Source organism: Camelus dromedarius, chromosome 1 (assembly GCF_036321535.1).
Source record: "Camelus dromedarius isolate mCamDro1 chromosome 1, mCamDro1.pat, whole genome shotgun sequence".
Classification (NCBI taxonomy): domain Eukaryota; kingdom Metazoa; phylum Chordata; class Mammalia; order Artiodactyla; family Camelidae; genus Camelus; species Camelus dromedarius.
The window spans coordinates 76,589,920-76,601,981 of record NC_087436.1 but is presented as its reverse complement, the minus strand read 5'-3'; positions in this window follow the sequence as shown (position 1 = coordinate 76,601,981).

Here is a 12,062-nt window from a genome sequence, read left to right as displayed (position 1 = left end):
GACAGAAGCTCCTTCTTTAGCTTTACCAGATGATTATTTTATTTCAGTAGATTTAGTGATTACTGCTACTGGTGTCCTTTCTTATTAATCATAAAGAATTATATAATTAGACATAGAATACAAACTTGTGGTTGCCAGGGGGGGAGGGGGTGGGAAGGACAGACCGGGAGTTCAAAATTTGTAGATACTGACAGGCATATATAGACTAGATAAACAAGATTATACTGCATAGCACAGGGAAATATATACAAGATCTTGTCGTAGCTCACAGTGAAAAAGAATGCGACAATGAATATATGTATGTTCATGTATAACTGAAAAATCGTGCTCTACACTGGAAATTGACACTTTGTAAATGTAAACTGACTATAACTCAATAAAAAAAAGGAATGCTTGTATATAAAAAAAATTATATAATTAGGTAATTTTATGGTTAACTAATACTAAGGGTTCAATCTTTCAATTTTTAACAAACTCTACCTTTACATTATCATATTTCTGAGATGTTTTTGGCAATTTCTTTTGCAGTTTTCTTTTTTTTGGGGGGAAGGCAGGCAAGCTGTTCAAATATGACCACAATGCTGTATTTAAAATATATTACAATAATCACATATGGAAATGCACTGATTTCTAATTTGGAAATGGAACAGCAAAAAATAAAATAGAAATTTTATGTTTAAGAATGGGTATTTGCATTCACCATGGCCTTTGGCCATAATTTATCTGATGAGGCTAGATACTGACTTCCTCAAGGCATATACTCTCTTTCCCTTAAAATACTCCCTACACGGGTTTATATAAGCTCTGGGAGGTATCAGCCTATACATCTCATTTGCACAGTAGAGAACAGAAATATAGCCCAGTTATTTATTTTGTCTTGGGGAAGATGATGAATGGAACAATTAGAAGCATTAAGACTCCAACATGAATAGGCTATTGCATAAGAACTAAAGAGGAGTCTGTGCTACAGCTGCCAGTTACCAACAAGAATGGAAAAGCATTCTTTAAAGAGAGAAATGAAAGTAATGGCCTCCGAATAGTGTCACTCGACTTTCCAGAAGAGCAGAATTTGGACGCTAAAGTGTTAACGCCTATAAGCTGTTCAACAAGGGAATATATACTGTTAAATATTGGGAGTTATTTAAAATGCCAGTGAGTATAATAGCAGTGCTCTGAAATAACCATTTCATCTGCCTACATTACTCTAAAATTAATGAATAATGAAGCGATGCCCTTCACATTCTCTTCCCTTTCCATTCCAAGATATATTGATCAGATGACATTTATTTAAGTTTGGGATAATGTATTAATTTCAAGATAATTATTCAATATACTTTTGTCACTGTTGATATGCTTCAATGTCATCCAGGGGCCGGGGGATGAATAAACTGTTATCTGACATTGCTGGACAGGGTGCTAGAAATAAATGCAATTTTTCTCCTTGAGATTCACTGACTTGGGTTTTTATTTGGGGAGGGGCCTGGAAAAGGAGAAAGGCAAAGGTGCAGAGAGGATGATGATGTAGGCTGAGGGTTAAGAGGATAAGGATATTTTAAAACCCAGGACTTTGGGACAAAGTGCTTTTCCATTGTTGCTGGGGTCAGGCTGATCCTCAGCAAAGCTGACAGAGCCCATCCTTAGTGGAGGCCACTGCAATATTAACACTCATTTAGAGCAGATGTGGCTAAAAGCATGAAACATTGAACAAACAGCTGCCACAGATCCAGTGCCATTGCATAAGCACTTATGTTCTATTAATGCTGTGGATTGCCGAGGCCAGGAGGGCAGACGATATTCCCGACAGTTCTTTAGCAGATGGGCCAAACGATGACTCCTCGGAGAAGTGCTGCCCCGCTGAAGCAATCCTCCATCTGATGTAAAGATCCCAGTATAAAATCATCCACTCATAAAAAGGATACATCTAAGGTCAGATTAGGCTCCATCATGATAGTTTGTAGATGTGTCCTTCAGTTTGGGTTCATTGTATTTTACTGTATTCAATTTTATTCTATTCTATTCTGATTTGGATAGTGTGCCAATGCTACAATGTTATTTCTTCCTCATTTGTCACGTCCTGATTGTGTGTGTTCATACATGATGCATTAAAGGCTGTGTTTCTGCACAGAGGCTAAGTCAAGATCCTGCACTTCAAACCTGCATCTCTGCTCACCTGATTCGGTGGGCTCAGGCATGGTGCTTCCAAGACTACAGCTGCCGGCTTGAAACCTGTATGGGCTTCTGAGTTGTTCTTCTGTTCACCAGAACCAACTGAAATTTAAGACTACACAGCAAAAATGTCAAACATGATGGGTCATAACTATAATTTGTTCATAATAAAAATCAACATGTCTCCTGCTTATCTGTCGTGCAGAAACTACATGGCAGGGTTTGCAAGTATAAAGAGAGAAAGCACAGGCAAGAATTCTAGCTTGTCCTCTCTGAGTGCAGTCCTGATCTGTACTCTTCACCATCCCAGTTCCCCATGCAGACTTGGGTAATTAATCCTTAACAAGCCAACACACTGATCTCCAGCAGGTGGGAGCGGTGCTGTATGAGATTATGTTTTTAAGGATTCTCAAAGAACAGTGCTTCCTAGCCATAACTGTACTTCAGCACATTATGCCGTCTAAGTTCTCTACTCCAACGTCAGGAGCAAGGAGGAAGACAGGGAAGGAGTGGGTGAAGGAAAGGGTAAGTGGACTCATTGCTGGAAAATGACAAAGGAAAGCAACAAGCATTTCATCTACTCATTCTCCTCTCTTAGTGGAGGAGGGGCACATACTCGGCGCCAAGCTCAGTTGGGAGGAGGAGGCAGTTAGGGATACACTGATTATGCCAATCATCATATGAAGCTTATATTTTAAATACCGAACAACTGATGAAAAAAATTAAGCAATAAATTAAACCAATAAATTAACCAAGTTATTTCAGATTTTGATAAATGCTATAAAGACAAGAAAATAAGAAAACGTATTAGAGAGTACCTGGCAGGCAGAGTGGTCAAGGAACACCTGTCTGAGGAGGAGCTATTCCAGTGCTGAGATCTAAAGGGTAGAAGGAGCTGTTGTCTCACGGGGAAGATGGGAGGCACAAGAGCCCCGGGTGGGGGCAGAGTTAGGACGAGGGTCCTGTGGCAGAAACAAACTTAGTCTGTTTGAGGGATAGAAAGACGGCATTTTAGTTAGCTGTGCTTGAAGCCTCTGTATTACAATATTAATTCAGCTTTTTGAATTATCTCTAGGTGGAAGTTGCAGGAAGCAGGGATAGAGAAGGAATTTAGCCCTGTAACTGGCCCTGTTCCTCCAGTGAGTCCCCTCAGGCTCCTTGGAGAGGAGTGGTCCACATGGCTCAGCTCTGTAGTCAAGATCACCCTCCAAACCCTAGGCTGCTCTGTCAGGGCCATGACACCCAGAACGGAGAGAGGCAGGTAACCGTGACTGTCTGTTCAGCCACGGTGCTTTCTGCCCTCCTGACAGCAGTGTCCATATTTCCAAATATGAAGGATGAGGTGGAACTTTGCCAGGGGTCCAGCAAATGTCAGGACAAAGCTGAGTAATGCTTTAGAGTCTGCCCAGATGCCTCAGAACTGACTGGAACAAAATGAGCTGACAATGGTACCAGAGAGGAAGTCAGCTCAAAATGTTCTTTTTTTTTTTTAGACCTAACATGAAACAAGTCCAAAGCCAGGAAGCAGCAGTTCTAAACAAGTTGTACCAGATTAGATGCTGCTTAGAAACAGCCAAGAGACGAGGAGACGTGTGAAATGACTTTGTCCTGTTGAAATGTTCGCTGCTCTTGTGAGAGAGCAATTTCTAAAGTCTACCTTTCTTTCAACTCTGGAATAAAAAATGTGAGCAAGCCCTGTGTTAACAAGTTGACAATGATAACAGCATAAGAAAGAAAGGGGGGATAGGTTCGCCTAATTATAAAACCTCACACTGACCTGGAAAAGATGAGCCATGTGTGGCGAGGGAGGGGCCCTGAGTACAGTAGTGGGAAGCGGAGTGGATTTATACTTAGGTCTGGAATCTTGCATATCTGTTGTTTAGTGCAATGTTTTAGAGACAATGCATCTTTAGCCTTCACTTGAACTTAAAATTGCCACCTGGTATTCTTGGCTTTCTTTTTGGGATCATCGAATCAAAAAGTTCTTGGTAAATTAGCCCATCCGGTGATTTTCAAATGGTATTTTCCTGAGTCCTAGGGCTTTAGCTAAAGCACAGCAGGTGTTCATCCCCTGGGGGTTGAGGGGATTAAGAGGGTGAGAAAGAGCTTTCAGCTCCCCACCCCGGTTCTAGTTGGTTCTGCTTTTTGAGAGGCATAAAAATAAGCATCGACTTTGTAAGACAGGAGGTGGAAGGAAGTTTTAACTGAGGCAATACGGTCTACTTCTTCTTTTGGGTGAGTTTGATTTCTTGGGCCTTCATGATGGTTCCAAAGCACAGAGAGCAATCTAAATGGAATCTGAGTGGACCTACCAGCATTGATAGGCTGTTTACAAGACTCTTTTCTCTACTTCTAAAAATGATCACAACCTGTCTTGCTCACCAGTATCCTAATAAGCTCCCGGTGTATGGCTGATTCTCGGTGACTGAAGCTTGCTACAGTTACCATCATTACGTGGTGGCAGATGAGCTCTGATTCCTAGTCTAGGGCTCTCTGTAATGAGGCCTTTGGTGCCCAATCTTGCCCATGCTAAGGCCTAGCCAGGGGTATCCTCCTCCTCCAAGCAGCCTCCCTGACCACTCCAGGCCTCACTACTCTCTCTTTCCCTCCTAGTCTCACTACAGGAGGAGTCTAAACACAGTGTCTTTCAATGCCGGCTGCTAATTCTTTCATTAGTTTTGCTCTGTCAACAACATTGTAATGTCCTTAAAAGCACAGACTTAGTCTTAGATTTTTTTAAACTGTATTTCTCGAGTATGTAAGTCCTGGAACAGTGCTAACTTCATTACAGGGAAGCAATAAATATTTGTTGATGGAAGCCTTCCTCATTTCAGAAACATTACAACTTATTGAAACTTACTCCAATTTGGAAAACATCTTGTAACATCTGCTCTCTATATTATCTCTGCTCTCGAAAGGATTTAGAACAAATTTTATAATAAACATTTTTTACTTCTCTAGTACATATGTAATCATATTCTAGATGAAAACGAAAAGAGGTCTGTATTCTACTGTCTTTCAGCCTTTTCATTTGGGGTGAATAGGACCCAAATATACTGGCATCATTCAGCGTTTTATATACTCCACCAACTGATATGTTGGCTTGTGTATGAAAATGCCATTCAGAACTCCTGTATTTCCATCTTGACCCTCCCTCAAATTTTGCAAGACCCTAATCCAAAACATCATGTCTACACTGTAAAGTTGCTAATTTCTAAAGTGGTTGGAGAGCACTTCCTCGCCTACTCATGAGCAGTGCTCTGAGTCTGACTTAGAGGCTGTCTGTCAGGTGCATTAACCACCTTGGAGAACAATACTCCATAAATACCAGAGATCATTGTTTTTGTGTCTCCAAGACACTATTCCAAGAAGTGTAATTCCCTGGCCTCAAATGTAAGTTAAATGATATAGCATACGCTCTGCTTGGAGCATTGATGACTCTGGTAAAACTGCCACCTGGCTAACAAGCCCAATGAGAAATGTACAGGGGGCTCCAGTGTCATTTATAACAATGCCTATACATAGGATAACAAGGGCAGTGTTGGCTCCCACCTCGGTTGGCTGTCTTAACTGCTGGAAAGACTAATCTGCCTTCTAAGCTGCTGTTGGCCATTGCCACCTGCTGGCTCTGGCACACCGATCCCCTGGCTCCTCTCCTGGTGCTGTCCTGGCCGCCTCCCCAAACTGCCAAGTTTGAGCCAGAGAGCGCAGGGGCGTTGGGAGTTTTCACATTGCTGAGGCTGCATCACGCAAACTGGCTGACAGTGGGGCGTCTTGGTGCTCTCCAGGGTCAGTGTGTGGACCGCTCTGCTGGCCAGCTGGCTAGCAGCAGCGGGGATTGGAAACTGCCCCCGAGAACGTCACATGTTGGCAAGGCAAGGGCACCAAGGGAGTAAAACCTCGTAAGAGAAAATAAACAATGCTTTATGAGGTAGCTGTGAGCATTCTCTATCCAGCCTGATTCATTGTGAGCATTCAAAACTTTTCTCCGAGTTGCATTTGAACGTTTATATTTTAATCTTGCAATTCTTCGTTCCATCGGTTTTCCTTTTACATTCTTGCCTAGAACTTGGATGTTCCCATTTAGCACGTGAGGGGGTCGAAGTCTGTCTGAGGTCACAATAGTTTCCAGCGGTAGATCCGTAATGAAACTTCGGGATGCCCACTTTGTCTAGTGCTTCAATACTGACACAACTTATTTGTATATTTCCTCATCTGCATGACAAACAAAAGGGTTTTGTATGTGTTGTCAATGCGCTGAACAAAACTCCCTTAACATGGGTGGAGTCATTTATGAGCTATTGTCCAAATCGGGCTGTAAGAGCCCCAGCTGGAGTCAGAACTGACTCTGCACTGTTAACGTCCAGCACAAACAGACTCACAACAAAAATCTAGCACTCCGGGAGAGTGAATCATGCCGTGAGACTGAGGCTTTCTGGAGTGTTTTAAAATATAGGTTTTATTTTTATTCAGATATGATGAGACACAGTTTCGGAGACAACCGCCCTTGAAGAGATGTTGGTATACTCATAGATACCAGGAGGAGGGGCGAGGCTGTGCCATGGGGGCCACACAGGGAGCACCAGGGTCACTCACGAAGCAGAGGGAGCAGGGGGAAAGTGTGGGCAAGAAGCCTTGACTGTGGTTTCCATAGGAAAGAACGGGTGAAGCAGGGGGCACAGGCTTAGGTTAGCACTGGCTGGTTTGAATAATTTCAGGAGACTCTGGGGCATAGGGGCTAGCCCTGGCCCTGGCCCAGGGGTGATCAGGGCAAAGTCACAGTGGCCCTGAGTGTAAGAGCCCCGTAGAGGAAGTGATTGGGTTCTGAGCTGTCGATAGGTTAGTCTGATGTGACAAACATGTTCCCAAGTAAGTTGTTTGCTATCTCTAGGAATTAGCTAGCCCTGGACAGGGCAGCAAGGCCCCAGATGGGAAAGCATTAAGAATAGAGAATAAAGAGACATGCCTAATGCATGGAGTTAGCCAGTACACACCATGCCATGCTGCACTGACCTGACTACAGCAGCCTTACAGCTTATCTGCTCTTTATGTTGTCTTCACTGAAGAAACCTCAGATCAAATGTCCTTCAGATTTTCTAACTGCATCTGGTACAGCAAGGAAGGGTACAGTGGCCTGTGACCCTCCAGGCTGCCAGCCACAATTACTCCATCGGTGTGCGCAGACAGGGGAAACAAGGACGAGAAGGGAAGAAAGGAAACCTCATCAGAAACATCACTACGTTCAGTGGAAACACTGCAGAGAGTGGTGGCTGCTCCATCTGTTATGCCACAAATCTGATGAGAGAGGGGACCTATTAGAAAAGCACCAAATTCTCATTTTGTTTTGTTTTGCTTTGTTGTGTGGCAGGGAACAGGGAGCTTTTATGTTGATGTGGGATTATTAGGCTTGTAGGCAATAGGCAGTCATGACAACTTTGGAAGGATGATGACCTGGATTGGGACCCTGGCTCTGGCACGCTGGATCTCTGTGATGGTGGCTTGATTTCGCTAGGTCTGTTTCTTATCACTAATATGGAGATAATCATAGTACCCTGGGTAAGTGCTCAGTAAATGTTAGCTTTGAGTAAGTCAAATCCCATTAGAAAGAGCCAGAATAAGATTTGATCAATCTTGTATCCAATATGTGATTCTCTTTCTTATTTCACATCGTTATTAGCAAATACAGCATTTTCATTTTCCATTTCCATTCCCTTCCTCTTGAAGTTACAACATTTCTAGTTTATCTACCAAAATGATTCTGAAGCAAGGGTAACTTGAGCATGGGTTAGCATTAAAAAAGGACACAAGACTGGAAAGTAAAGACACGCTGCAAGAGAAGCTTAACACGTCAAGAAACTGCTCCAGTTTCAATGAAACCTTGTTTCAATTTTCCATTTACTTACATATAACAGCTGAGATAGATTTGTAAGCTTTTCCTTTTTTTGAAGTTGTGTAGGCTCATAGAAGAGAATTTGAAGAATGTTCTACGGAAGAAAGAAGAAAAAATTTAAACTATCCGTAGTATTTCATTCTGTTTTCATGTTTTCTCATTGTCTTTTCCCCTCTACATTGGTATTTTAAAAATATAATTGTTGCTCAGATGATACATATAATTCTCATCCTTTTATGTAATATTATATCGTAGCTGTTGCATACTCTATGGCATCATTTTTAGTGTCTAAGTAATCTTCTCTTTAATACTTTTCAGGTTCTTGTAAGAATTATTGAGATAACTGAGAAAATGTGACTATGGAACAAAAGTCCCAAACTAATGACCATGGGCTAGACCACTCTGAGGATGTACTTGGAAGGGAGGACCAACTTTAAAAAAACAAACCATTAGTTTTAAAAAATCAGAGAAGTTTATTTAAAAAGATAGATTTCTGCTTTTCTCAATAACTTGGACCTGGCAGTACTGCATCTGCATTTTCCTGTGCAAGAATCTTTGGAAATAGAGTAGGATCCCCATTGCACTTGGAATGAGCTTTTCAGTCTGTTCAGCTATGCAATCTCCCAAACCCTGTTGCTCCGATTCACTTAATTTAACTACATTTGGGACTGAGAAGGCTTGGAATGGATTCAGTCTAGGTGCATGCTTGAGCTAGATGCCACTGAGGCCAGAAAAAACTGTAAGAATTTAAGGCATTAATTTAGCCATGAGGTCCAGGGACAAGAATGGTGGTAGCAGTGAAACCAGACAACTCAATGGATGTGGAAAAGATGACAGAGTTTAAAGGATACTATAACTTTTCAGTCTGGTTAAATGGAAGAGTACAGGGGTGGTGGAGGAAGATAAGTTTGGTTTTTTTATCTATAGATTTTTTTTCTCTGTTTTTTTTTTTTTTACTGGAGGAATTTAAAAGTATACATTCTTACTATTTGTCTGCATTAACTGTGTTGCTTCCTAAGGCAAATATCATTCCTAAGAACGGCCAGCAGCATCTTTGATTTCTCTTTCTGATGTTGATCTGAGACCAGACAAAGAACTGAACTATGGCTGACATCGCTGAGCCATCAGGTGAGCCAGGGTAACAGCCCACTTTTCTATCATCTGATCACATTGTGCGTATTGAGCCAAATCACTGACCAAAGGAGAAAAGATTTGAGACCCCATCACAGGAGGAATAATCAGAATAATCAGAATATCAGCCTAATCAACACGACGACTGCATTCAAGAGTTTATGAGTGTATTTGTATAAAAAAGAATTCATTTCCTATGGATGACCTTGAAGGATAAAATGAGGAATAGTAAGCACAAACTGTATTTTGGCAGGTTTAAGAATAACTGCAATGAAGAATCATGTAAACATTAGAGGTCATCAAAAATAAAAAAGTCTCTCTGGAAAGTAGTGAGTTTCCTTTCACCAGAGGTGTACAGACACATGCTGGAAAATGCCTTGTCAGGGAGCTGGGAGGGGATGCAAACATTGCCTAAATGGCCTCTAAAAACTTACCCAGTCCTACCAGACTCTAGAAGCCAGAGCATCCCACAAGCAACTCCAGAGACTCTTAAATTGATAGATATCAGTTGCAACTCCGAAACACAACTTCTAGTAGAGCCAAGGACTTGAGAGCAATCTTACATCTCCTACTCAGATCTGCACTGGCTGCCAAACTGCAGGGGAGTAAAAGACTGCGTTATCTTGATAGACGAGCTGGAGAATCCCACACAGCTGTGTTGTGGAAATGTTCTCCATTTCCCTCATGATAACATTGAGTCATAAAAGAGAGAAATGAACATTTATTTGCCAACTCCACCTGTCTGTTGGGCCCACCATATCTATATTAGCATCAAGGGAACTTGCCTATAGTGCTGAAATTTTTATCAGTAGGAGAGAAGCAACTGTTCTTTTCCTTAAATTGTGGTTAAAGCCAGTTCCTTTTTCTTCATCAAAAATGAAATGATAAAAATTGAGACTTGGATGATTCGTTTGTCAACATTTATATTTACTAAAGTGTTTGGAACCAAAAATCTCTAAACTTCTGAGCTTCACATTTTTAAAATTCAGAACTAGAGTGAAAATTAGTTTTGTTCTGAATCCAGTCTGAATAGAAGAGTCTTTTATTTAGAAAAGAGGAAGAAAAAAAAAGCCAATTTACTTGTTTTTAGCTAAAAACAAGATCAAATGAAGAAAGAATAAGGAGGTGAATGAAAATTCAAGAGGAACAGTATTTTCTCTAAATCTAAATTTCTGAGATTTATCCTTTTCTTTTTTTAAGTTCTTAGTAAATTCATTATTTCTGAAATCACTGCAATGACATCTCTTCCATTATCAAAGAGGATTAATTTTAGTGTTGAGTGGGAAGTGAGTTTTCAATCTATCCAGATTAACTGATGCACTAATTGAAGTGCCTGTTTTCTTTTTATTTATATTTGCAATTAGATTATCCGCTTCCCTTACACTTTCAAGACCAAATACTTGTTAGGCAGATTCCTTTTAGAAATTGGCCCCACCATGTGACCTTTGACCCATACTTTCAAGCTGAAGTTATGTAGGATCTAGTGAGATAATGTATGTTGTTTTGATTTTAAGAATAATGCAGACACCAAACAGAACTAATCAATAACAAAAACAAAACAGGTTCTCTGGACCACAAGAACAAATCAAACCTGGCTTCGGTACCCACCACCTTCATCATCTGATTAATAACTGAGATTTGCTGACTCTCTCAATTACTCTGGTTTCATTACAGTCTGAGAAATACACCGAGCACTCATTTAGCTTTTATTATCTTTCTAGCCTGTGCTTGTATGAAATGCCCAAAACTGGCATTTCAGGAAAAGGATAGGTAAATTAACTACAACCAAAAGAAAAAAAATCAGTTTCTTCAATGCGACCCTGCAATCAGTATCACACTGCATTATTACCACCACATAGTAATGCACACTTATCATTCAGGGTACTGCAGAGCAGCACACAACTTGTTCTAAGTTCTTCCAAAGTGCAGCTCCTATGTATATTTGGCTTTTCTTATATTGTACTAATAAAATCCCCTTTCTGGTCTCAGGTGAACAGAGACATTTCCCAGTCCATTGCAACAAATCTCCTTCTTCTGCATCTACTTAGTCACTGGTCCACACCAGACATGGTTTTGCAATGACCTGGAACGAAAGGAGCACCATGGAACCTCATGACTCCGGCAGTTTTTAAGTGTTTTTAACTATGTAAAATTCTAAAACAGAGCAAAAAATACAAATTATGTTCTTTTTCTTTTCCTGGGTAGTAAATATCAGAACAACTGAACTGTTTCCTATAGCATCCTTAAGTCTGGGGATCTCCAGGTTTTGAACTAGCAGCTCAGAAAATGCCCAAGACTTTACGAGTTTAAACAGAACTTTCTAACTCTGGTCACTGAATGCCAGGGCCGTCTTAACATAGAGGTTAGCTAACGAGGTTAACTAGGTGTTAACTAACTTTGTTCATACTTTATTTTATAACTTTAGTCAGAAATCCAGCTTCTGCCCTTTCTTTGATTTCTGTATTCTGCATTCACCAACAGGATGGTGGCAGATTTGTTTCCAGGTCTCATCCAGATGTATGCTAGAGAATGATCACTAAATAGCACCGCCTGTAGATAGTAACATTTTGCATTTGATTTTATTACAATTCAGATTAAAAAAAAAAAAAACACCAGGAAAAGAAAAGGTGACCCCTCTTGAATTCTATTTTCAATCTGAGTATCAGTACTTTTGTTGACATTCTCCTTCAGTAGTTAACACCCAATGGTAGTTTTTCCAATCCCCCTGCTCTTCAGGCCAATGCCCCACCGGGGCGCTTTGCCATTGACCATGTGTTAGGACAGAATTTGAAATGGTATCTTTCTGTCTATGATAACAACATCCCAACCTGAAACCTTGAAGCCAGGCCCCCTATGCTTGGCCCACATGCAGCCA